Source organism: Mesocricetus auratus, unplaced genomic scaffold (genome assembly GCF_017639785.1).
Source record: "Mesocricetus auratus isolate SY011 unplaced genomic scaffold, BCM_Maur_2.0 Super-Scaffold_100027, whole genome shotgun sequence".
In the NCBI taxonomy this organism is placed as follows: domain Eukaryota; kingdom Metazoa; phylum Chordata; class Mammalia; order Rodentia; family Cricetidae; genus Mesocricetus; species Mesocricetus auratus.
Genome location: NW_024429208.1, coordinates 11,238,380 through 11,261,716, shown reverse-complemented (window position 1 = coordinate 11,261,716; position 23,337 = coordinate 11,238,380). Strand labels below are relative to the sequence as shown.

Here is a 23,337-nt window from a genome sequence, read left to right as displayed (position 1 = left end):
TTTGAAGACTATGTCTTGCTGCCAACCATTTCTCCCCTCCTTCCCTCTCCCTTTCCCTCTCTTCCCCTCTCCCCCTTTCCCTCTCTTCCCCTCTCCCCCTTTCTCTCTCCCCTCCTTCCCTTTCCGTCATGGGAAAAGGGAAAGCAACCAAATTCCCTCCAGAGTGGTGGGGGAGCATGGAACTTCCTTTTGCACCCAAACTATGCCTGGAATAGAACCTGAGGCAGAAAATGTGGGGTGTAAAACAGTGTCTCCTGTACCCCCAAAGATCTGTGTCCCCCATCTAAAAACGACAAGATCTGGCCAGGGGGTTTTGGAAATCCCTGGGGCCATGCAAGGCCAGGGCTACACTGGTTTCTTTTCTCACTGCTGTAACTAAAGATACAAGTACAGGAGCCTTGAAAGAACAGGGAAGGCATGGCCACAGGTGGGTCATAGCAATGGAAGCACCAAGCTGGGAGCCCTTACTAATTCACATTTCTGCAGAACAGGAAGCACACATTAGACAGACATGGTGGGGGGCTATAAACTTTAAGGCACACCCCACTGCTGACCTCCCCCTAACGCTTTCGCAGCCTCCCCAAGTCAGTGCCACCAGATGGGGAACAAATGTTCAGTTGTGGGGAGGGGCATCTTAGAACCAAACCATGGGGCACAGAGGCTAGCAACACAGCGAAATGGCACCCCACTAAACAGGATCGACCCCTCTTCTCCTGGAGAACCTGGAACCAGGCACAGACAGCACCCGGGAAGCCCCAGGCTGTCGGAGCAGCCTTCCCAAGTCACAGCAATGAAAAGGGAACAAAAAGGAGCTCTCTTCACCGCCACACAAGGGCCACCTGTGACTACCGCCTGGCAGCCAGCCCCTCTGCCAAGCCTCTCCAGCAGCCCACTGTGCCCACTACAAAGCCTCCCATTGCCCCTGAGGAGGTGGCCACCAGCAAACATCTCTTTCGGTCTCCCCAGTTAAACCCTCTAATTTACTCTAGAGAGGCAAATGAACAGGTTAATTAGCCTAAAGGTCTCTTGGTGCCAATTAGCACCAGGGAATTTCCTCTTTGCGGGCATCACCCCAGCTTTCCTTCCCCGGTCCCTGAGGATGCTGGATGGCAGGTGACTGTGGCCATGGGGTGGAGGGGTGGGGCAGGGATCTCGTGGCAGCTTGCACTGCTCCTGGTGCTCTTATCCGGCTGGCTCCTCCCTGGGGTGCCCGGGTACAGCAACTAGCTCTGCCCGTTGATGCACAAAGATGTCAGGACAACTCAGGGAAGCCACCTACCTTCCTCCTTCCTGCTTCAATGAATTGGTTTTTTGTTTGTTTGTTTGCTTTTTAGGGTTTTGGGGTTTTGGGTATGTTTTTAGGGTTTTGGGTTTTTTGTTTGTTTGTTTATTTCCCACCCAGACTTACAGAGCCTAGACTTGATGCCTAAATGTGTCTTTTCTCAGCTGTGTGACTTGGACCTATTACCTAATCTTGGAGCCTGGTTCCCTCAGCACTGCAGAAGCTGTTCATCCTCCAACTGGGACTTGATTCTGCCCTGACTTGCACCTGTGTCTACCCTTGGTGGGGAACCCTGAGCTGGGGGGCGGGGGTAGGGGGTGGTTGGTGTCCCTTCTGCCTGGGACTAGCATCTGAACTGAGACAGACAGAGGCTGGGGAAGGATAAAGGCAGGTCATAAAAGTTATAATATTAGAGGCATTCATTCTCCTTGCCTTTATCTAGCCCCTTCCTTGGTAAGGAATTGAGGCCCAGAAAACAAGTCTAATGCCCAAGGACTTGCCAGCCAAGGGCAAAGCCGGGACCCTAGGGAGCTCAGATTTTGTTTCCCCGGGCATCTGTCTCCAGAAACTGCTCCTAGGAATGCTAAGCAGAAGGACCAAGATTCATTTTGAGACGAAGGGGGAAAAACATCAAAAACAAAGTTTGTATGGGGGGGTGTCTTCTCTGTTCATTTACATCATTTCTCTTCCACTAAAAGACGAGTTGGCAGGCCTGGCTAATTATAACTAACCCAGGTACCGTCTGGAATATTAAAGTGAGGAATGGGATGCAGGGACCCCAGGGAAACACAGTGCAGAAACCAGCCCGGCTGTAACCGTCTGAGAATCAGTGAGTCGTGGAAGCAAGATAGGCAGGGCACAGAAAGGAGCCTGCCAGGACAGGTGCCATCTCCAAAGCCCAGGCCCTGAAAATCCAGGGAAGCGCAGAACACCCCCAGCCCACACCAGGGTATCGGGAAAGCTAGTGAAGACATTAGGGAATCGGTGTTCCTGTCATTCCACAGATGCAACAGGCTCTATCCTGCACTAGGTCTTGTAGACTGGCTTCACAGCCTGCTCTTACTTTTTCTAGCTGGACTACACAATATTTTCATTATCCAATGATTCCCAGCAACACAGCTTGCCCTGTCTTATGAGCCCATACCTATCTCAGATAATACAATACTTACTACTCGCCTTCTCCAGTGTGAAAGCTAATCCTAAATTTCTCTGCTGGTCCTTAAGCTGACCTCCTCAATTGTACTAAAAGGCCATTAGCTAGGTGTGACTATTCCCTAGTGTCCTTGCGTGTCTGGTAGGTGCTAGGGTGGACAAGTTGGCCTTTTCTAGGCTCTCAACAGACCTCACGTTCCTTCATGGCCACCTTGGAACTCACGTCTCTCTGACACCTGGCCATCCTGCTCTTGGCATAGCTCCAGCCCAAGGATCTATCTTTATAAAGCCGGCCCAGTGCTCGGGGTTCTCCCTGCCCTGGGCCCCCACTGGATTGCTACAGGTGCATAATAAGAGGATGTGATGCTTTCTCCCCTCTGCTCTATTGCGTCCAGGGTCTCCTAAAAGGGTGCAGAGCTGTATTCTAGAAGTACACCCCCACGTGGCGGCCACCAGCAAAAGACCAGGTGAGACCAAAGCTTCCTGCTTTGAGGTAGTTGCCAGGGTCAGGTCCAGGAGGCAGCAAGCAGCACTGGTATACACTTCAGGGGCTAGCCTCTGCTCCCCCACCTGTAGTGGGTAATCTAATTCTTGCTCTGGTTTTACCCTCTGCAAAAGGTTGAAATCTGACCCCTGGGTCTGCCGTGAAAAATGCCTTTGCCCAGCCCTGGTCCCTTATTTCCTATACATTAACCCTCCGAGGAGTCTATAGTAACCTCTTTAACAGATTAGGAGACGGACTGCCAGCCAGGCCCCAGTGACAGAAGGCTGGCCCCACAGCCTGATGACCTGGTAGGCATGTTCTTCCACCATTAGCAAAATGCCTTGGGTCCTCATTGGTCACTTCTAGCGTGCATTGTAGCATGTCTAGGTTGGCTTCAGCAGTGCCCATAACCAGTACCTGTCCCTTTCCTAAAAGTTTAGAAAGCACTTTCACAGGTGGGCTGCCCCTGCCCCACCCCGGCCCAAGTATGCATGCAATACAGCAGTCCCCATTTCACAGCAAAAGAACCATTCCCAGGGAGATGGTGGGATGGTGTCCTGCTTCCAAAGCATCCTGCTGGCAGGCACCAACATGTGACCATGGCTCCTTATCTCACCCCGGGGCTCTAAGACACATAATATGCTTAGTTACAAGGTTGGAAATGACAGGTAGGCACTACTCTGATGCCCCCCCCTGGTCTGAGTCTTTCTTGTACGGAATGAGGTGCCCCCAGCCAAGACCCACACACGGGCTTCTCTTGATACTAAGCAGAATGTCACAGCCTGCAGTTAGGTGCATTTTGCCAAGGGTCTGATGTCTCTAGGGGAGTCTCCAAAGCCGGCAGGGACTTCACTGACCTGGTTCCCTTTGGTTTCTCTCTGCTGGGGTGGGAGGGACTCCTAAAAGTGCCCCTACAAGCTGCAAAGGAGAGCAGAAGAGATGACGAATGACAAGCTGCGCAAACCTTCCTAGCTTAGCCCACCAGTGTTTTCACGTGCCCTAAAGGGTTGGTGATCCAAGGAAGCCAGGACCGACAGCACTTTGCATAGAGACTGGTGAGAGAGTAGGTTGCCAGGGCTGAGTTCGAACTCCAATGAGGTAGAGACAAGGGCGGGGCAACCAGGGTGCAGGGAACCAGGGCTACGACGCTCTCGGGGTGGGTTTCCCAAGATGCTAGAAGTGGCTTCAGCAAGGCTCAGCGCAGTGCAGTGCTACAGTCGCTAGAGCCAGCAGCGCGTGCGGTACGGCGGCGCGCACACAGCCGCGGCCCCGCCCCTGTCTGTCGTTATTGGACTGCTTGTACGTCCGTCGGCCGTTATCGCCCAATGGAAAAAGAGCCGGAGCTAGTGGTCCGGCGGCAGCGCGTGGTACGGGGCAGGCGAGCGACAGACCCCGCCTGCGGTTGGCCTGGCAACGGGCTGCGCTCGCGACTCCGCCCCCTGCCGGCGGCGGCGCGGTGCGGAGCGGGTGGACCCGCTTGCGGGCGGCGCGGGAGGGCGGAGGAGGGAGCCAGGGCGGCGGAGCGTGTGTGCCACCCGCGGACCGGTCACGTCCTCGCGCGGGCGCCGGCACCCGCGTCGTGCAGAACCCAGGGTGCCACAGCCCCGCGCTCGCGGCCCCGCCCCGCCGGGTGCAGCTCGACCGACGCACGAAGCCGCGCCCGGGAGGTGAGTGAGTGAGCGCACCAGCGGCCCCGGCGCGCACAGCTGAACCCAGGGCTGGGGGCGCGGCTGGGGCTCACCCCACCCCCACCCGGGCCCGAGCCTGGGGCCTTTGTGCTGGGGACCCGAGATCTCTAGGGCTAGGGGTACAGAGGCGGGAATGACCCACCGGGTGGGAGAGCCGCGAGGGTGGGGTTGTCTGCGAGGTGGGCAGGGGTGGCCACGGCCCAGACAGGTGCCTGGGGAGGGAGGCACGGCGGCCCAATAACCCTCGGGAGGGCTGGCCGCCGCCTGACGGGATTGGGCAGGGGGCGCCGAGGATGATGTGGGACCACTGCACGCCCTGAGCAGCTGCGGGTGCGAAGCCCAGGCGGGCGACCTGCGGCAGTGGCAGCGACGCCAGGCGGGGGGTCTCTCTCCCGCGGGGGGCAGGGGTTCAGGCAGCCGCAGGTGTCAGGAGCTCCTGCGCTTGGCCTTGATAGAACGGGAAGAGAGGGCCCTGAGGCCCGGGTACAACAAGCTCGCTGTTCTCGGTCATCGCTCTTGCAAGGGAGCAGGTTCCTTGGAGGCATTTGGAGCCAGAGATGAGTATCGACCTGCTGCGATTGTAATGTGTTCCTGGCTCAATATTTTTTTCCCTTAAAAGGCGGTGGGGTGTTTGGGGAGGGGTGTGAGGGCCTCTGCTCGGGATCCTGCGGTGGATCTATGGGGGCTCTGCCTTTGGGGAGGTGCTGAGCCTGTCTGGGTGAGGATGGCAGGAATCTGCCTAGGCCGAGAATTGGGGATCCTGTTACATAGAGGAGGATGGGAAAGCATTGCCAAGTGAGACCAGGCTTCCCTGGAGTCTGAGTCTCGGGGTGGAGGGACCAGGCTAGTAAACGAGGTCGCCTTGTCTGGGAAGGGGATTGGGGCAAGACGCCTGAGCCCTGACAGACTCTTTTTCTGCCCAAGTGGTTTCCCCTGCACTAGGAATCATCTAGTTCTGCTAACCTGGCCCCGGTCTAGAGGAAGCTGCTTGGCCAGATTCAATTAAGCAAACATTTACTGAGTGCTGGCTCCCCCAGGGCCCGGTGCTGAGGTGGAAGGGTGGGAGTGGACTGGGCCTGCCCTCCCAGGACTGATTCGCCTTCCTATGGGGGAGGGGGGAATATGGCTGTGCTCTGATCATCAGGCCCTCAGTGTAGTGCAGGGGGCTTGGGAGGGGCCTGAGAGAGATACCCCAGGCTTTAGGTCAGACCTGCCTATGGGCAGTGTGACATTTGAACTGGAGCTTGAAGGACATGGGTGCAGTGGGCAGGGGGGAGAGGATGAATGGAGACTCGGGAGCTGTGGTGGCTAGGCTGTACACGGTGTGCGTGGGGAAGAGTCGGGGTTATGAGGGAGAGGTGGGCGAAAGGCCAGACACCGTGGCCAGACACCATTGTTAAGCTGTCTCAGTGGAACCCACAGCTCCCATGTCTATAAAAGGAAATGGTTCTGTGACCCCTGGAACTGAGTTGTGTTAGAGGAAGAACTTCAAAGATGAGAGAGGGCTCCTGGCCACCCGGGTCTGCCCTTACAAGGTACCTTGTCTCTGGTAGAGCCAAGGCCCTGGGTAGCCAACCCACCCAGCCCCCTTCTTAGCCAAGATGAAGTCACCCTCTTTGAAGGAGACCACGTTTAGCTGGTTGAGTCTGGAGTTGGGAAGGTTGAAAACCAATGACATGGTGGGAGGGGCCGTGGAGGGACCCAGGAAGCTGCAGAGGGCTGCCCCATGCTTGGGCTTCCGTTTGCTGTCTCCTCTAGACCTGAAGGGATGCTGACATTTGGTGTAGAACTCTTCCGGCATGTCCCACTGAGGGATGGTTTCCTATGAGACGGACGGCCTGTGAGTAGATGTAGTTCTTCCTCCTTAGAAGACTCATGTTACCTTCTGCCCTAGATATGCTCTTTTGTGCCCAGAGATGTTTTTGATTTTCTCTCAGAAGGGCCTGGATCTTACTCATCTTGGTAGTATGCCCATCAAAGATAGACACACACACACACTCGGTATTGGCTGAGGCTCCGGGTGCCACAGCAAGAACACAGCCTGCCTGCCCTCATGGAGTACATGATCTGTGTCTCCTGCCCTGACCCATTCCAGGGACCTGCCGTGGAACTCAGAGTTTGAAGCATAGAGAATGGATTCTTTCTTCTGTCCCCAACCTCCTAGACCTTCTGATTCCTATGAATTAAAAAAAAAAAGTCTCAGTCTGTGCCTCAAGAGATCCTATGGTGAGTCCAACAGTGTCTGGGTGGCTGGATTACAGACATCACTACCAAGAGGCCCCTGCATAGAGGCTGCTGGGAGACAGCCTTCTTGCAGATAGTCTAGCTACTCAGTAGTCTGGAATGTGAACCTGGATGACAGTGTGCGTGTGTGCGTGTGTGCGTGTGTGCTTCCTCCCCTGGAGGCAAGGACAGAGCATGCCTTTGCCACCTCACAGAAGCCTCAGAAACACTGGGTGTCTGCAGAGGTGCAACAGCTGCTGCTGACTGTGACTTGCTCGTGGAAACTCTGGAGGAAGCAGATAGCCCACTGGACTCCCAAAGCCCCCAGGAAGGAAACCCAGGGTATCCAAGCCTGGGTCAGCCTGTGAGTCCTGTGCTTGACTCAGAGGAACGTGATTAAAAAGTGTTCGATGCGGACACCAAAAGTTAGCTCCAGGCAGGCAGAGGCCACACTGTACTCTGTGTAGCCTGAGGAGAGCCTAGGAGCACCAAGGCTTTCAGTAACAGAGAGCCATTAAGCAGGGACTCTGGGGTAAGGATCGGAAGCCATGGAGACAGCTCCTGGTCCTGCTGCCTATAGTTCAGACCCATCTTCTCTGACCCTTCTTGTCCTCATCGAAAAAGAACTAGCAGTGCTGTCCTTGGTCCCCACGTCAGCCATCACTTAATGTATCCACACTGGGGAGAGACACAAGAGAAGAGGCAAGGGGGTGCCAAGTTTGATGCCAGCCTGAGCTATAGAACAAGACCTTGTCTCAGAAGTTCAAAGTGGAGGGACTGGGGAAGATGGCTCAGTCAGTAAAGCGCTTGCCACTGACCTGAGTGCCAGCCTCAAGACCCACATGAAGAAAAAGAAAAGGAAACAGGTGGTGAGGGGTGCGTACTTGTAATTAATTCCCTTGTTGGGCATGGGGAGTAGAAACAGACAAGTCCCTGGGCCTAGCTAACCAGACAGTGTAGCCCAATCAGCCAAACCCAGGCCCATGAGAGACCCCTTCTCGAAACACCCAGAGAGATGCAACATTCAAGGTTGTCTTCTGGTCTGTGTGTGTGTGTGTGTGTGTGTGTGTGCGCGCACGCGCATATGCGCACGTACACCTCACACCACACACTCATAAACATGCTCATATGTACACATGAAAGAGAAGGATAGCGGGCCAGAGCTCACTGCAGTCTTGTGGATAGGTTCTTCAGACTGGGTCAGGGAAGGCTCACACTCCCGTGAGTCAGAGGACCTGGGCAGGTTAGAACAGAGGAGGATCTGAAACCACTCGGGGTTTTTTACTGTGCTCCGTTCTGCTGGGTGTATATAGCTCTAAGTGGGAGAGACTTGTCAGGCAGGGGAAGCTCCTGGTTCCATCCCCACTACCAAAGAGCAATGATATTATAAGTAACGCCAAAGTAGACTGGGCTAGGATGAGACCCTGAGGCCACTTGGGGCTGGGCAGTGTTTCGGACGAGGGACTGAAGACGGGCAGAAGGGGTGGTGGGAGGGGATGAGTCAGGTGGGAGCTCTGAGGGACTTATCTGGGCCGCCAGAGTACAGCTGGCTAAGGAAGGAGGCTCCTGAAGACTCCTGCAAGAGGAAGAGGCTCGGGCATCTGACGAGACTCCGGCAGGTATTGACCATGTTGTGATCAGAGCGAGGTCAATGGGGTCCTTGGCGCCAAAGTGCTCAGGAAGGGGTGGGCCAGTGGGTTCACTGCAGATCCAGTGGGACCTGAGGGCAGGAGACTGAAGCTGGCAGACCGGATAGGCGGGAACACCCTTGTCATGGTCCTTTTGGAAACTGGAGAAGGCACCCCAGGACAGGCGGCGGGGGTCCCCGCATTAAACACTGGGGTTAAAGCATCGTGGAAAAGCTCTGGCCACACAGTTAACTGGGGCCTTGGTAAGAGATTAGGAAGCATTCCAAAATGGCCACAGCTTAATGTTAGGTTGACTGAGAGCCCTGTGTAGCCACCGGTGTGTGTATGGCCATGGAGCTGGCCTACTTCTGCGGACTATAGGACTGTGGTGTGCGGAGAAAGAGGTCTAACAAGTTGTGCTGTGAGGTGCCTGCTGCCCTCCCTCTTCTCTCTTCATTCCCCTGAGTGGGTAGATCAGCTGTGTGGGGTCAGTCGGAACGAGCCTGTGATCTTGTCTATGATCTCCTGGCTAGGGATCCCAAAGCCACACACATTCCCCACATCAAGAGTTGCTCCCTGTGTGTTATCATTTCTTCCCCCTCCGTCTTTGTCCTCCACGCCCTCCCCCCGGCCAGTGGCCACTCAAGACATGGGGCAGGTGTGACTGGCAGCTTCATACAGTGGCTTCCGTGAGAGAGAGTGGCGCGCTCTCTCTCCTCTCTCTCTCTCTCTCTCTCTCTCTCTCTCTCTCTCTCTCTCTCTCTCTCTCTCTCCCACAGCAGCCTGCTGCATCACAGAGTTTTGAGTTATTCACTTCTAAATTAAGGTATACGTCTCTTTTAGAGACGTCCCTGGAGAATCCATCAAGATGTGTGCTAGGAAGCTAGATTGTCAAAAGCCACAGTGCAGGGAGGGGCCTTTCGGAGTCAAACCCAACGTTCCTTCTAGCAGAATCCAACTAGATGCACACCCTGTCCCCAAGGCTCCTGTGGCCGAGGTCATGCTGGGGTAGGCTGTGATCAAGATAAGCCTTCACAAGGGAGACCCCTGTTCCCGGGGTATGGAGGACCCCACCAAGACAGGATTCCTGGATGGGCCTGGCCTGGATCCCAATCCCTTAGAGAGGGTGTCCCTGTGAACCACAGATGCCACCGTCCTTTGCTGTGTTGGGTCGGAGGGGTGTAGACTGATGTTCACATTCCCCTAGAGCCCGGACATAGACATTCCCAAGAAGGCCGGACCAAATCTACCACGGATTTCGTAGCCAACTGCCTTCCAGGAGCGGGCAGGAAATGTTTCTCATCCCTTCACAATCAGTGCTGTGGAAGAGAGACCTGTTTTTACCTCACTTTTAGTTGTTAATACCTGAGACCTGATGGGGGTGGGGGTGGGGGGTGATCTTCGGTGCCTCTGGAGACCCTGGAAGCCACTGCACTCGACAAGCCAAGCTCAGGAAGGGCCTTAAGGGACCTGGAATTCTCAGGAGAATGGCAATAGCTCGACTTTCTCCTCTGTAGACTGACTTTATCTCCCGGTTGGTCACAGGAAGCATGCTGGGGGCCTACCTGACTAGACCTGTGGACCTGGAGCCAGAGTGGACCTGTTGCCAGCTCTCGGGCTCTGGCCTCTGATCCAGCCCGAGCGTTGTGCTCGCAGCCAGCCCTGGGCATTTGCTGTTCTGGTTCCATGGCTGGTGAGGGGTGTGCAGCTCCGGGACGGGGTTTGTTTCCCTAGCCCCTTCACCCCTTTGGGCCTCAGTTTCCTTTTCTCGAAAGAGATGCTGAGAGAAGTAAGTAGCCTGGAGGCCCCTGTGGGCTGACACTAGGGCTCATCCCCCGCAGGGAACTGAGGGTCCGCTGCCAGGTTGGGCACTCAGGAGGGAGAGAGAGGAAACTGGCCTCAGCCGCCATCCTTGCGCTCTCTCAGATCATGTCTGCAATGAATTCTTCTTCTGTAGCTGCAGGGTCGTTTGACTGCTGGCATGGGTATTGCGGGGCCAGGTTTCTCCACGGGGCAGAATGGGCCTCACAGCTGCCGTCTCTTTCACTCAGGGTTCTCACACAGGGCCCCATGCTGAGAGGATTTTCACATCTCTGACCCCATGCTTGCTTGAGTCTCCCTGGGACCTCACTATAACATTATCACATCCCAGGCATCCCAGGCAGGCATGTGGCTGTGTCCTGCACGCGTCTCTTTTCCCCCCTGTCAGTCACCACAGCCTGACCTGTGCTCCCTTTACCTGCCGTTTGCATGTTGTTTCTGAATGAAAGATGTGTGAGGCATGGACGGTTTTTTTGGTGTTCGCCCGTGAGAAAAAAATGAACCCAAGAGATCTGTTCTTGGGGAATGACCCCCTGGTAAGCGGATGCAGCCCCTCTCTTGCAGAGGTTTGGCATGTGCCAACTGGTGTGGAGAACGGTGGCCCCGGCTTGGCCCTTGGCTCCTAAGAGAGATGTCGTTGCATCTTGGGTTTCGCTGCCTATCACACACCACCACCCTGGGCCCCGTCAGGTTCACACACCAGACAGACACGGGTCGGTTGCCTGGCTGCTAACACAGAGTCAGACGCCCCAGACTGACACCTGGCCCCTTGGTGATGTGCCTCAGCAGAACCTTGATCAAAGGAGGAATTGGAATTTACACAGGAGTGTTGCACAAGAGGCGACCCCATGGGAAACTGCCCTAAGGGGACATCACAGCGGTTCCTAGGTGGCCTTTCTAGGTCCCAGCTCTGGAAACAGCTGGTCAGGTCATAGCAAGAGGATCCTGAGACGCGCTTGTCCTCCCCGCTTGTCCCCCCCCCAGCTTAGTTTCCCCACCTTTATTATGTATTTGCTCACTGTTTGGTGCTTTTAATTTTTGCGGCGGCTCTAGGGGTGCTTTCCGCATGCCAGACACGCACCCTGCAGCTGAGTTACCACGCCAGCCCTCCTCATTTTTGAAACCAGGGGCTCTGGGCCGCGCCAAGGGTACAGAAAGTTTTCATTGCTTATCCCAGATTCAGAGTGGCTGCCTAAACCACGCTGTGGTGAAGAGGGCTCCAAGTCCTTGTCCTACCCAGAGGGGACAGTCAGGGTTGGTTAGTGATAACCTGTAAGACGCCCACCAGGCAGATGTGCTCGCCGGCAGCTAGCTAGCCCGCTGCTGACACTCTGCCTGTTGCCCATCGGCTTTAACTCATCCCCGTATCTCCTTACTTGGGAATGTGACCCTTACACACACATACATACACACTCGCGTGCGCGCGCGCACACACACACACACACACACACACACACAGACTCATCGCTCTCCTCAGCACCCTTGTCATTGGCACCCAGAGTCTCAGAAGCATCTTGTCCATTGTTGTTGACTGTCCCTTATGTCAGCTGATGTCGTGACTCCTCCCTGCCCCATAGCAGCCTCATTGTGTGGACTTTACGAATGAATGAATGAATGAATGAATGAATGAATGAACAAGCTAGTGGATAAGAGGGGCCACTTAACAAGGCCAAAGCTCCTCCTGGGCATAAATGTCATTCCAGTGTGGAACCCAAGAAGCCTGCCTATTTGAGTGGACCAGATGATCATGGGAAGAGATCGTTAAACCATGGATTTCCACAGGAGGTGTTGCAGGAGTAGGGATAATATGGGAGGAGGAGGCAGAGTGACCAGAGAATGACAAGGTGTGTGAATCCTAGACTCTTGAGACACTCAGTGTTCCTACCTGACCCGTGGAGAGAAAGCCCTCCCACTGCGGGGGGTGGCCCCTGAAGGTTCTCCTAGGTGAGGGTTGGCAAGACGGACCTACAACCCTTGTCCTGGCTTCAGCGGTCCTAGCCCTCCTTGAGAAGCAGCTTGACCTGAAATGGTAGTGTGCGCCCTTCTGCCCTGCACCCAAGCTGGGGTTGGGTGGGCAGAGCCAGGTGAAGGGGCGGGGCTCTGAGTAGTGAGGGTGGGGCTTGTGCTGGCTGGTGACCTGTCCCCGTGCCGCCTCTGGCCCTGCTCCACTCTTCAGGGCATGTCCTCATTGGCCTCAGTTGCCCCAGCTGTGTCCACCTGCCCCTCTTCCCTCCGATCGCCCTGTGGACTGGCTTCCAGGGGTCTCACATCCATCCCTGCCAGAGAGTTTGGGTGCAGATGGCCTGTCCCCCAGCCAGACATTCCCTGCAGCCGAGTTGCCCCCTCACCCACTCTGTTACCTCTGATATGCACTGCAAACATATTTCTTGATAAATGCTGGGAAGAAAAATAATTAGAGTGTTGCCTCTATTATCCAATTTCTGATTAATCAAACTCTCTTTGTCCTCGGCCAAAATCTATTCATTTCCCTTAAACACTGGGCTGGTGCCAGGCATCGATTTCCTCTGCGATAACACACACACACACACACACACACACACACACACCGCCAGCCTGCCCTACCCTGTGACTGGAACTAAACAGAAGTGTTGATGGGGCCACTCCCGTCCCCCAATTCCACCTGCCTTTTCCAAGGAGCCTCCTGAATATATACCAGCACCCCTTCCCTGCCCCAGCTCCTGGGGTTCCTTGGATCACCCATACACACACACATCTTTGGTAACAGGTTCTGAGTATGTTCTGGGTCGGGATTAAGAAGGCCAGTTCTAAAGGAGGGAGAACGGGCCTGTTGGGGGGGTGGGGCTTCGGACTGCATATAGGGAAGGCAGCCACAGAAACCCAGCCCCCAAAGAATTTACAAGATAGAAGATGTCCGGGACTCCAGATCTGATGACTCCTCAACAGCGCAGCATTGCCATCCCGGGGAAGGGGTGTTCAGATGTCCCTTCTGCCATCCCTGGCTCAGTCACTTCTGCTGCTTACATTGTTGGTCACGATAGGAAAGGGGATAGAACCCACTGTGTTCAAAATACTCCACTGTGCGCGAGCTATGCAGTGTTGCGTTGTTACAGAGGGAAACATTACTGGGAGGTAAGCCTCGGATATTTGGGTCAGGGTGATTAGTTTTGCTTGTAAATATGACCGGCAAGAAAGAGACATCTGAACCATTGGTGTAAGATGCCCCCGAACAGAGTCTCGCAGACTTGCAGGGAAGAGATGGAGAGTACAACTGGCTTGAGCTGAGAGGGGACCCTGTGTGACAGAGATTACAGGGGAGTTGAGCAAAGAACGGGATGGGCGTGGAGAGGTGGTTGAAGAGTGTGCCACAGCAGAGCCCCCTGGGCCCTGAACTAAAACGACAAGGGACAGAAAGAAGGCTTCAAGCACGAGAGACGTCAACTGCCTTATGTCTACTAAGAAGTCCTTAGCTGCTGGTGGAGCACCAGGTGCATGGGGCTGGTGACAGCCAGGGCACCCACGAGGTCACGCCTATGGTCCAGGTGACAGACTCGCAGATTAAGCTCAGTGACCAGGTTATAGATGGAGTTAGAAGGATAACGGCGGGGCCCCATTAGAAAGGGAGTGACTGGAAAGTATAAATGGGCGTGCCTCGCTCATGTGGCTACACCGTCACCTACTGTTGTTCTACACCCGTGGGTGTATGCAGCAGGGCCATGGAGCCCTCGTTCTGGGGAATGCTTGTGTTGATCCTGCCTCTACCTGGAAGTAGACAGCAGTGAGCAGGGGGGCTACTCCCCCTCCTAAGCTCCCCATGTCCTCTTCCCTGGCTGGAACTTCACAGGACTTCTCTTATTCTCCAGCCTGCCCTGAGCCCCGCCTCCCCCCACTCCAGGAGAGTTTCTCCTGGGTGTTCTCCTTCCTTTGGTCATGGTATGGGCACTCTCCACTCAACCTCTGCCTCTGTTTTAGTTTGGTTTGGTTTGGATTTTCTGAGACAGGGTTTCTCTGTGTAGCTTTGGCTGTTCTGGAACTTGCTATGCAGACCAGACTGTCCTCAAACTCAGAGGCCTACCTGCCTCTGCCTCCCAGTGCTGAGATCAAAGGTGTGAGCTACTACCACGAGCTAGCCTCTGCCTCTTCAGGACCTCACCAGGGTTGCTCATCGAGGTTCAGGAGTCACCTCGGGTGTAGACCCTCACAGGCGTGACCTCGTGCTGGCTGAGGAGCAGATGCAGAGGCCCAGGCAGCTAGCCCCAGGCGGATCTCAGCACTGACAACGTGCACATTCCTGGGCCCTTCTCAGACCTGAGGGGGATCCCGGCATCTGCAAGGGGATCACACTGGCTGTGTGAACTGAACCTGAGCCCCAGAGGCAGCTTGGGCGTGTCCAGAAAAGGGCGGTGGGGCAGAGCAGGGAAGAGCGGGGAGACAGGTAGATGGCGGGTGCACCTCACCTTCCAAAGAGCAAAGAGGAGAAAGGGGCTTCGGGAAGCCGGCTTAGACCATGGATGTCTCAGACAAGGGCAGGAATCTGCAGAGGTCCAGTATAGTGACATCGGGTTATCTCCCCAGCCCAGGGACCGGATTAAACCAGCAGTTAACCTTCCCCAGGCCACAGCTGTCTCGGGCAGCACGGCGTACCATGTAATGTGGCTCTCATTAAAGGCCCTACCTCTTGGCTCTTTTTTTTCCCCCCCTTCTCCCCCATAGGTGGAATTCTTCGTCTTTAATCTCTCAGTCCTGGCCAGATTTCCTGCCCAGTCAATGCTCCCGGTGAAGCTCTCACCTCTTGTCTGGTCGGTCTTGGTGGCTGTGGACCAGAAGATTACACATGTGGCTGGCCAAAGTCGCAGGGATACAGGAAAGGGCCTCTCTAGTGATCTCACCATCCTTTGATAGGACACTATTAGGCCGCTGTGACCTGCCTAGATGTAGCAGAGCCATTGGTTGGGTTGGGGCTGTCTGGAGGAGGGGGTCACTGTATACATAAACCTATACTTCCTGATATCTACTTGGATTCTAGCAGAGAGAGAGAGAGAGAGAGAGAGAGAGAGAGAGAGAGAGAGAGAGAGAGAGAGAGAGAGAGAGAACTACAGTGGGCAAAGAAGGAGGGCCTCTTGCCAATTTGCAAGTCAGGAAGGTTGTAGGGGCAACATGGAAAAGCTAACCCGGTGTCCAGGGCCCTAGTGACTTTGTTTGCAAAAATACCACAAACATAGTCATGTTTTCCTAAGCCAAATCAGTAATATCCTGCATTTTCTATCATCTTCAGACACTTGCAGGGGTTGTGATAAATGAAATGCAAAGTCATTTGCAAGCCTTATAGAAAACTGGTGAGAAGAACCCTTTTTCCCCTCTGTCATCTGCTCCCTGAATGATGGGAGTTCTCCATTCTCCCTGCAAAGCGTGCCATGCTGGCCCCTGGCCATGGCAGCACCCAGAACAGTGGGTAGCCCTCAAGTACCCCCTGAGCTCTTGTTTTCCAACCCCTGTGAGTCAGCTGTGTTTGTCCCAAGCGTGTTTACGCCAGCCGCCCTTATTATAATTACGTCCTTGAATATTACATAAACGAATAGAAGATGAATATCAAGGGGGCTTCTGTAGAAGCCACAGTGGCGGGTTTGTAAGTCCTCCAACCCTTGCGTAGTTTGGTTTGGCGTGGGTAAGACAGTTTAAATTTGGGCACAGGGAGTAATAACGGCCCAGGGTTTGAATAACAGCTCCACTCTCAATGCGCTGGTGTCGGAGAAAGTACACCGGTGTCACACAAGGTGCGTTGCTGTGGTTAAGCAAGGACACTACTGGCTGCTCCAGACTGTGAACCTGAGCTTCAGGGAGGATCGCAGTCCCTCTGCACCGTAGCATGGGAATGTACTCATATCCGTATTAAGTGACAAGGAAAGCATCTGCAGTGCTTAGTTTTTCTCCTCGGCATCCTCTGTAAGTCACTTCTCATTAAGGCAGCATGCCAACAGCCCCATCTTCCATATCAGTGTTTGGTAATTAGTGGGTATCGGAAAGGCATCTTAATAATTTATTACATTTAAAATCGGTCTTCTTGGTTGTGGGTGTCTGTTGTCTGTTTGTTTACATAGGGGTTGTCTTTCTACTTGAGAGGATGTCAACTGTGACGTACAATGGACAGAGTCACAAGAGGCAGGCCAAGGGTGGGAAGGGGCTGCTTGGTAATTTAGAAGAGCTCCCAGGAAGGCCCCTTCTCCACCACAGGAGAGACCAGGGAGTCTTAGAAGTTGCCAGGCTTGGCAGAGGGAGAGTTTAGGGGCAAACTGCAGGGAAGACATGCTTCTGGCATGGAAAGTGGGACAAAGGTCCCGGAACCAGTAAGACAGGTAGATGGATAGGGACCAGGAGGAGAGGACACAGGACAGGACTGGAAAGGGGTCATAGGCCAGGATGATGAGAGAATGGAGTAAGGGAGTGGCAGAGAGTGCAGGGCTAGGACTAGGTCTGGGGGCCTAGAAAGAAAGAGTATAAATGAGGACTGGAACAGGGGCCTCGAGGAAAAGACACCAGGTAAGGGCTAGAGAATCAGGAAGAAAATACGGTGTGAGAGCCCAGGAACCAGGGAGAAGAGGACACGGGGTGAGGGCGTGCCTGGTACAGAATATGTAGTAAGTAGTTAACTTAGGCAGGCAGGGCTCGACGGTGGGAGAGAGAAGAGCAGAAGCTTCAGGAGGAGGACTCCTGCTCACATGGACGAGGGAACTAGAAACTTCTAAGTCTGGGGTCTTTGTTGGACGGGGCTCCTGTTCATGAAGGGCAGATGCCCATCTCAGGGGGATGTATGGAAAGCAGGAGCCAAAACGTCAGGGAAGCAGACAGTGGGGCCCTGGGGTCTCAACAGAACCAGGTCCCAGAACACCCAGGAGGGTCCATGGACCAGCAGAAACCTCAGGGCCCACGGTCCATGTGGGCTGTTGGTGTGTGACCCCTCTACTACAGGCTCCTAGCGAGGTCACATTAGGTAACGTACTCCCGAGGGAGCGCTGGGGAGCGTTCGGGCTCTGTGCAAACATCTTTCGGCATTGGACCATCTACCCATCTGTTCTGCGAAGCTTCTCCCTGAGCACCTGCTCTGAAGGAAGTGGAGCTGGCAGCTGGGGGGTGGGGGCAGAGCAGACGCCCAGATAAGCCCACAGTGGGGATCTCAGGGAAGACCATACTCACAGTGTAGTCAGGAAAGGAGCCCTGAGGCCAGGGGAGGGCCAGGCTGCCCTTTCTTCCTGGGGCAAGATCCAGTACTACCATGGAGCCAGCCTCGCACTGCACTTTCAGAAGCGGTCTGGAAGATGTCCCATGTGGTAGGCACTAGGGGCCTGAAGGGTGTGAAGTAGAACCCAGGAGGCAGAAACTGGATTTTTTTTGGTAGTGTGGTTGAGCTCTCTTCCCATGAGAGCAGATCCTTGGAGGAATTAATTGCCTACCCTGTCTTTGTCCAGTGTCACTGGCATCAAGGCAAGCAGAGGCTTTTGTCTCTTTCGGGAAGATGTGGCTTTGGATCCCAAAACACGTTGTATCAGAAGCCTACATGAGCTATCAGACCTTTCCTGCAGTCGCACTGGGTGAGGGAAAGTGCAGAGGAAGCCAGAGCAGGGTTAGGGTGCACATGGCTGCATCCCACACACTCACTGGCACCGCGAGGCAGCGGGCCTCGACAGCTGTCTGCCCTTAATCCTAAGGCTCTGTGAGAGTTGAACAGCCACTGTCCCAAAAGGATGTTTCAGCTGGAACAAAAGGAAACGTGTGCCCCTATCATCCAGATAAGTGTGGAAATGTGTGCCCCCCATCATTCAGATAAGTGTGGAAATGTGTGCCCCATCATTTAAATGAGTGTGAAAATGTGTGCCCTATCATCCAAATAAGTGTGGAAATGTGTGCCCCTATCATCCAGATGAGCACAGCTTCCTAGTCCTGGTGTTAGCCTCCTCAAGAGCCCTAACCTTGCAGAGGGCTGCTCCCAGTCTCTGAGCCCCACCTCTGAGGTGTGGACATAATCTCCAGGTCACCAACAGTCCCCTTTTGCTGTGAGGTCAGCTCGGGATGTGTTTCCAGCCATTCTTCACCGGTGCAGCTCTCTATCCCTCATCATGACTCTACCACTGCTGTCAGGAATGGTCTGGTTGTCTTCCAACCATGACATGAGCTCCTTGACACACACACTCAACTTGTCCTGCCTGTGTCCCCCTGCTTGGAGCAGAGCAGTTCATACCGGGGCTCAAGCCTGAGAGGGTAGAGAGGATGTGTTGCTCTCTTGCCACAGGGGTCTGAGGGTGGAGAGCGATAGGCCTCAGCACAGATCTGAGATGCCGAGCAAAGCAGCGGAAGATGTCTTGTTGGACAAGCGAGTACAGACTGGGCAGAGGGGGCATGAAGAGAGGCCTCTGGCAAGAGGTGCAGTGTTGACGCCACAGACCAGCAGTCTTCTCCCGAGTGTCCCAGCAGAGAGGTCCCCTGCACCCATGCCTGCTGTACATCCCATTCGCGTTCCCAGGAAACAGTGGCTTCAGAACCCAGCATCTCTGTCTCCAAGCAAGAGACAGGGTGGCCACCAAACCATAGGAGGTCCTGTGCAAGCCTTTCTTGTGGGGAAGGTAATCCTTCTTACCTCTCACAATCTTTCTCCTTCAAGGAGAAAATCCCAGTTTGGTGTCAGTGTAGCTCTCCCCATCCAACAGGCACTAATCCTTGCTGTTTAACACACAGGGGGTGACCTCGCCTGGCCCTTCTGCAGACACGAGTCCCAGGCTACAGCGAAAGCATATCCCTTCCTCACATTGTTGTGTATTCCAGATAATTTCTATGGTTAACGACTCTGGCTTTCCACTTAAAGTTCTTCTTAGAGTATGGTGTTATATGGATATTTATATGTGTGTGTGTGTGTGTGTGTGTGTGTGTGTGTGTGTGTGTGTGTATGTATGTATGTATGTATTTCAAGAGAAACATTGCAGCAGGTTATACCTGGATGTGGGTCCAGAATAGGAATGCAGAGTCTGGGTACAGAGGCGGGAGGGAGGGGCGTTGATTAATGCTGAGTTCTGGAGAGCCCTTTGAGGAAGTCACCCCCTCTCTTTCGACCTCTACAGAGTCATGGCCAACCCCAGGGCTTACTCTTTCCCTCTTACACAGGCATAGACGAGAGCACACGGGTGTGAGATGGGAGTGTAGCTGTCCACCAGTGTCTGTGACAACAGGCTTCTGGGCTCAGTTTCCCTAAGTAACCGGCTTCCCCTGGTGGCTCCAGCTGCCCAAGGACGCATACACAATGAAGCCCTGACTTGGTTCCAGTACCTTCTCCCCAAGCCCACTGTCTTGACTTCCCTGGGACAGACACTCCCAGAGGACGCTGTTCAAGAACACACACAAGTGAAATGGATTCCTGGAGAGTCCACTGGGACCCTGGACTGGGACCAGGCAATTACAGGAACAGGTGGGTTGGGGGCAAGCTTGCGTACAGATCTGACCGAGGAGAGCAAGCCCATAGCCATGGGGTCTCGGCTTCTGGAGTCTACTTCATACTGGGCGAAGAAGGCTGCGCTGGACAGAGAAGGGAAAAAGAACCGGCTAGAGGCCCAGACAGCATGAAGACGACTCCCCCTGTAGTCCGGGTCTGGCTCTGGACAAACCTAATAAGGGCTGCTCGGCCTCGGCAGGAAAGGAACAGAGGAACATACAGCGTTCTAGCTGAAGCACAGAGCACGTGTCTAGTAAGGCAGGCGTGAAGAGGCAGGAGAAAAATGTTTCCGAATTAAGAGGGCAGGAAACTGGTTATCAGCGGCAGCCGCATGCACCAACTTTTCCGTTTTCTTCAGGTTCTAAAATAAAGCCAATGCTGGGTGTCACTCAGGGCTTCTGTTCCAGAGGTAAGCGAGAAGGCCCAGTATTTGCTGGTGTGTTCATGAATGGATTCATTCATGTTTGAAACAGGGCTTGCTGTGTAGCTCAGGCTGGCCCAGAACTCTCACCTCAAGCCTCCTGGGTACTGGGACCCAGTGTCTGTAGCCACAGGCCTCTGCTCCAGCTGTGCTAGGAGGCAGGCTGCTGCTGTAGCCTACACAGTGAAACCCTGGCCTTGTTCAGTACCTTCTCCCCAAGCCCAACGACTTGACTTCCCTGGGACAGACAGCCCTGGTCCTCCACTGTTTGACAACATTTGCAAATGAAATGGATTCCTGAGGAATCCTTTCCTGGTGTGTGTACCACCACGCCTAGCCGAGAACCCTGCTGGCTTGGGGAAGCCTCCTGGCCAGTGAGTTGGGCCACCAAAGGCCAGCAGTGTGTGAACTGCCCGGGTGCTGGCCTCGGGGACCCTCAGATGCACTGTTCTGCTAGTCTTTGCAGACTGAGATGCGGGATGGCCACGGAGCGGAAGCTTTCTCCCTGTGGCCTGAGGTGAAAGAAGGCCATGGAGCTCGGCGCGGCCACCATGGGGCCAGCTGCCCCCTCCACGTCACAGCAGGGTTGCTGGGTGCCAAGGGAGCGAGCGTAAGAGGCTGGAGAGCTGTCACTGACAGGGCGAAAGGTGACTGAAAGCGTGGGGTGGAGGCTGTGGGCGGTGCCGAGGTTCACCCCACTTGGGGTACACTTGGCCTCCATGGGAAACTTCAGAACACACCAGGGTCAGGCAGGTGCAAGCAGCCCCAGAGTCGCTCGCAAGGGTTAGAAAGGACTCCATGATAGGGACTCCTGATTCTGCCTCAAGACCCGTAACCACATATCCGCTGCTCCCCACATGGAGACTGGAGACACCCCAGGCCAGACTTTATGCTGGGGGGGGGGCAAGACAGTGGGACTCCTGGAGCCCTCAAGGTGTATGATATGTTGAGACATTCAGCAGCCTCACTGCCCTGATGTGTCTGGGCCTTGGCTACCCATCACCTTTTGGGGCTCTCCTCACTGTAGCTAACAGTCTTGGGTCTCAAGTATGACTGTTTCTCCATCCCCTCTGCCTGAGTGTAAACCCTCAGGGGGCCTAAATGCCTCCCTAGCAAGTAGCTCTGTGTTTCTGTGTTGGGGCGGGGGGGGGGGGGGTGTCTGTGCAAATCCATTGCTGTCCTGGATCACGCTTTCTTTGGCCCAGGGTCACCATGAGGCAGGCTTTCCTGAGGGACTAGTAAGGGTAGTAACAGGTAGCCAGGAGTCTAGACAGGTAGGGGCCAGGCTGCTTGTCTGTGAGAGACTAGGATGTGGCAGTGAAGGGTCCTGCCTATAAGCTGATAGGTACCTTCCCACCCTAGAGTCACCTGGCGTGGACAGACACTGGGTGACTTGGGACTGATCTGCCTTTCCAGTGCTCTTGAGGGCCAGCTCACTGGCTGTTAGAGAGGAGGTCCTGAGAGATGTCTGGGGGGACGCCCAGGGGTAGATGGAGACTGGGAGCTGACACAGTCCAGCTCTGTCTTATTGAGGTCTGGCAGCCATGGATATCAGTGTTGTACGCTCCAAGCCCCATGGGAGAGGGTGTGTCAAACCTTCAGGGACCATAAGCTATAGGGACAGGCCAAGGAGAGCAACCATAACTGGTATAGAGGGTGTCCATAATGCAGAGATCCTAAGAGAAGTGACACTGTGTAACGGGTCTCTGGCCTGGCTCGGGTTGTCACTTGATATCTTTTCCAGGACAGAGAGGGTAATATTTAGGAAGGGGCGGCGTACAATGAAGATAGGCTGATCAAGTAGGGAAAAGATACCAGGGTCAGACACTCTAGACCAGTGTTTCTCAACCTTCTAATGCTGCAACCCTTGAATATGGTTCCGCACGTTGTGACTTCCCCAATCATAAAATTATTATTAAGTTGCTACATTGTAACTGTAATTTTGCTACTATTATGAATTATAATAAAAATATCTGATATGAAGAATATCTGATACAACCCCACCCGAAAGGAGTCTCAGCCCATGGGTTGGGAACCTCTGCCGTAGTCTCAGGCAGATAGGGAGGGTCTTAAAGAAGACGATCGGTACTTGTGATAAAGTCCGAACATGGACTGAGAGTTCTGGCCTTGGAACTGGAAGGAATGCAGACTTTTAATAGATGATCCCCTGGACCGGGGTCGGGGTTTGCGCACCGCACACTTGTTACAGTCTTTGTACAGTGGCGTGGTTGAGGCCAGCGTAGAACTCGTAAAGAGCTGGGGGACAAAGAAAACTTAGCTGCCCAAAACTTCTGGGTAAGGGCAGAGTCTTCATGCTATACGTGCACCGGCTTGCATGCATCTGATGGAGGGCTGGGATGGACTTGCTGATATGGACACCAGGACGGATACAGTCCACACTTCTGTACTGAGGTTCCATACTACAAGGAGAGTTGACTGTCCCCACCCCGTGCCTGCTGCTTTCAGCATCTCCTCTCCAAGAGTGGCTCTACCTCTCAGCCCTGCTGGACAGTCCTTGGGATGCCCCATCCCCTCCCTAGTCGCACCCAGCCACCACTCCATCACTGCCATGCAGCTTTTGTCATAGAGAACCACCGGCAATGTCTAACCGTTACGTCCACTTGCCACCTAGCCGTCCTCCGCATCATGGCCTTTCTCCGGGATCTATATACGGGAGCTTTCCCAGTCTGTTCTAGTTGGTACCATTCATTCAAACCCTACTTGGCTTTTGACTGGACCATCGCTCCAGCTGCCCTGCCAGCCCCTCCCACATCTCCCTCGTCCTCAGAAGCCTACGTGTCCGTCCTCTGTCCTCTATGCCTGCTTGCCGTCATTGATCACCTCCTAGGAGGCCAGCCTTGCTCACCTTTGCAGACTTGCTGCCTGTGCATTCCACCTTTGACTTTCCCCTGCAAATGGGAGCTCCATTTTTACAATAAAGTCTGGCACCTTGTCACTTGCTGCTCTTTAAGCCCCGCCTGTGGTCTGACTTCTGTTGTCTTTACCCGAGCAAATTTAGGGCCTTGACCTTTCCCTTATCCAATGCACAGACACCCTAAGCTCCAAGCTCCAAGCCACGGCTTCATATGGGAGTGTGAGATGCTGCACTGGCTGGTGTTCCCAGGCCCATTCCCCTCCACTGTACCACAGCCAGCCCCTCTTGTCCATGGTCGCCTTGCTCCGA

The 23,337-nt window shown here is 54.5% G+C and overlaps 2 protein-coding genes across 2 annotated transcripts in view; one reads left to right on the top strand and one right to left on the bottom strand.

Annotated features, from left to right (window-relative positions):
- Rsph14 (radial spoke head 14 homolog) overlaps positions 1-23,337 on the bottom strand; it is a 73,759-nt gene that overhangs the window by 5,000 nt on the left and 45,422 nt on the right. The gene's annotated exons all lie outside the window — the stretch shown is intronic.
- Gnaz (G protein subunit alpha z) overlaps positions 4,390-23,337 on the top strand; it is a 47,906-nt gene continuing 28,958 nt past the window's right edge. The window contains exon 1 of the mRNA XM_005070766.4: positions 4,390-4,585. The gene's annotated coding sequence lies outside the window, so the exon portion shown is untranslated. The remainder of the gene's footprint in view (positions 4,586-23,337) is intronic.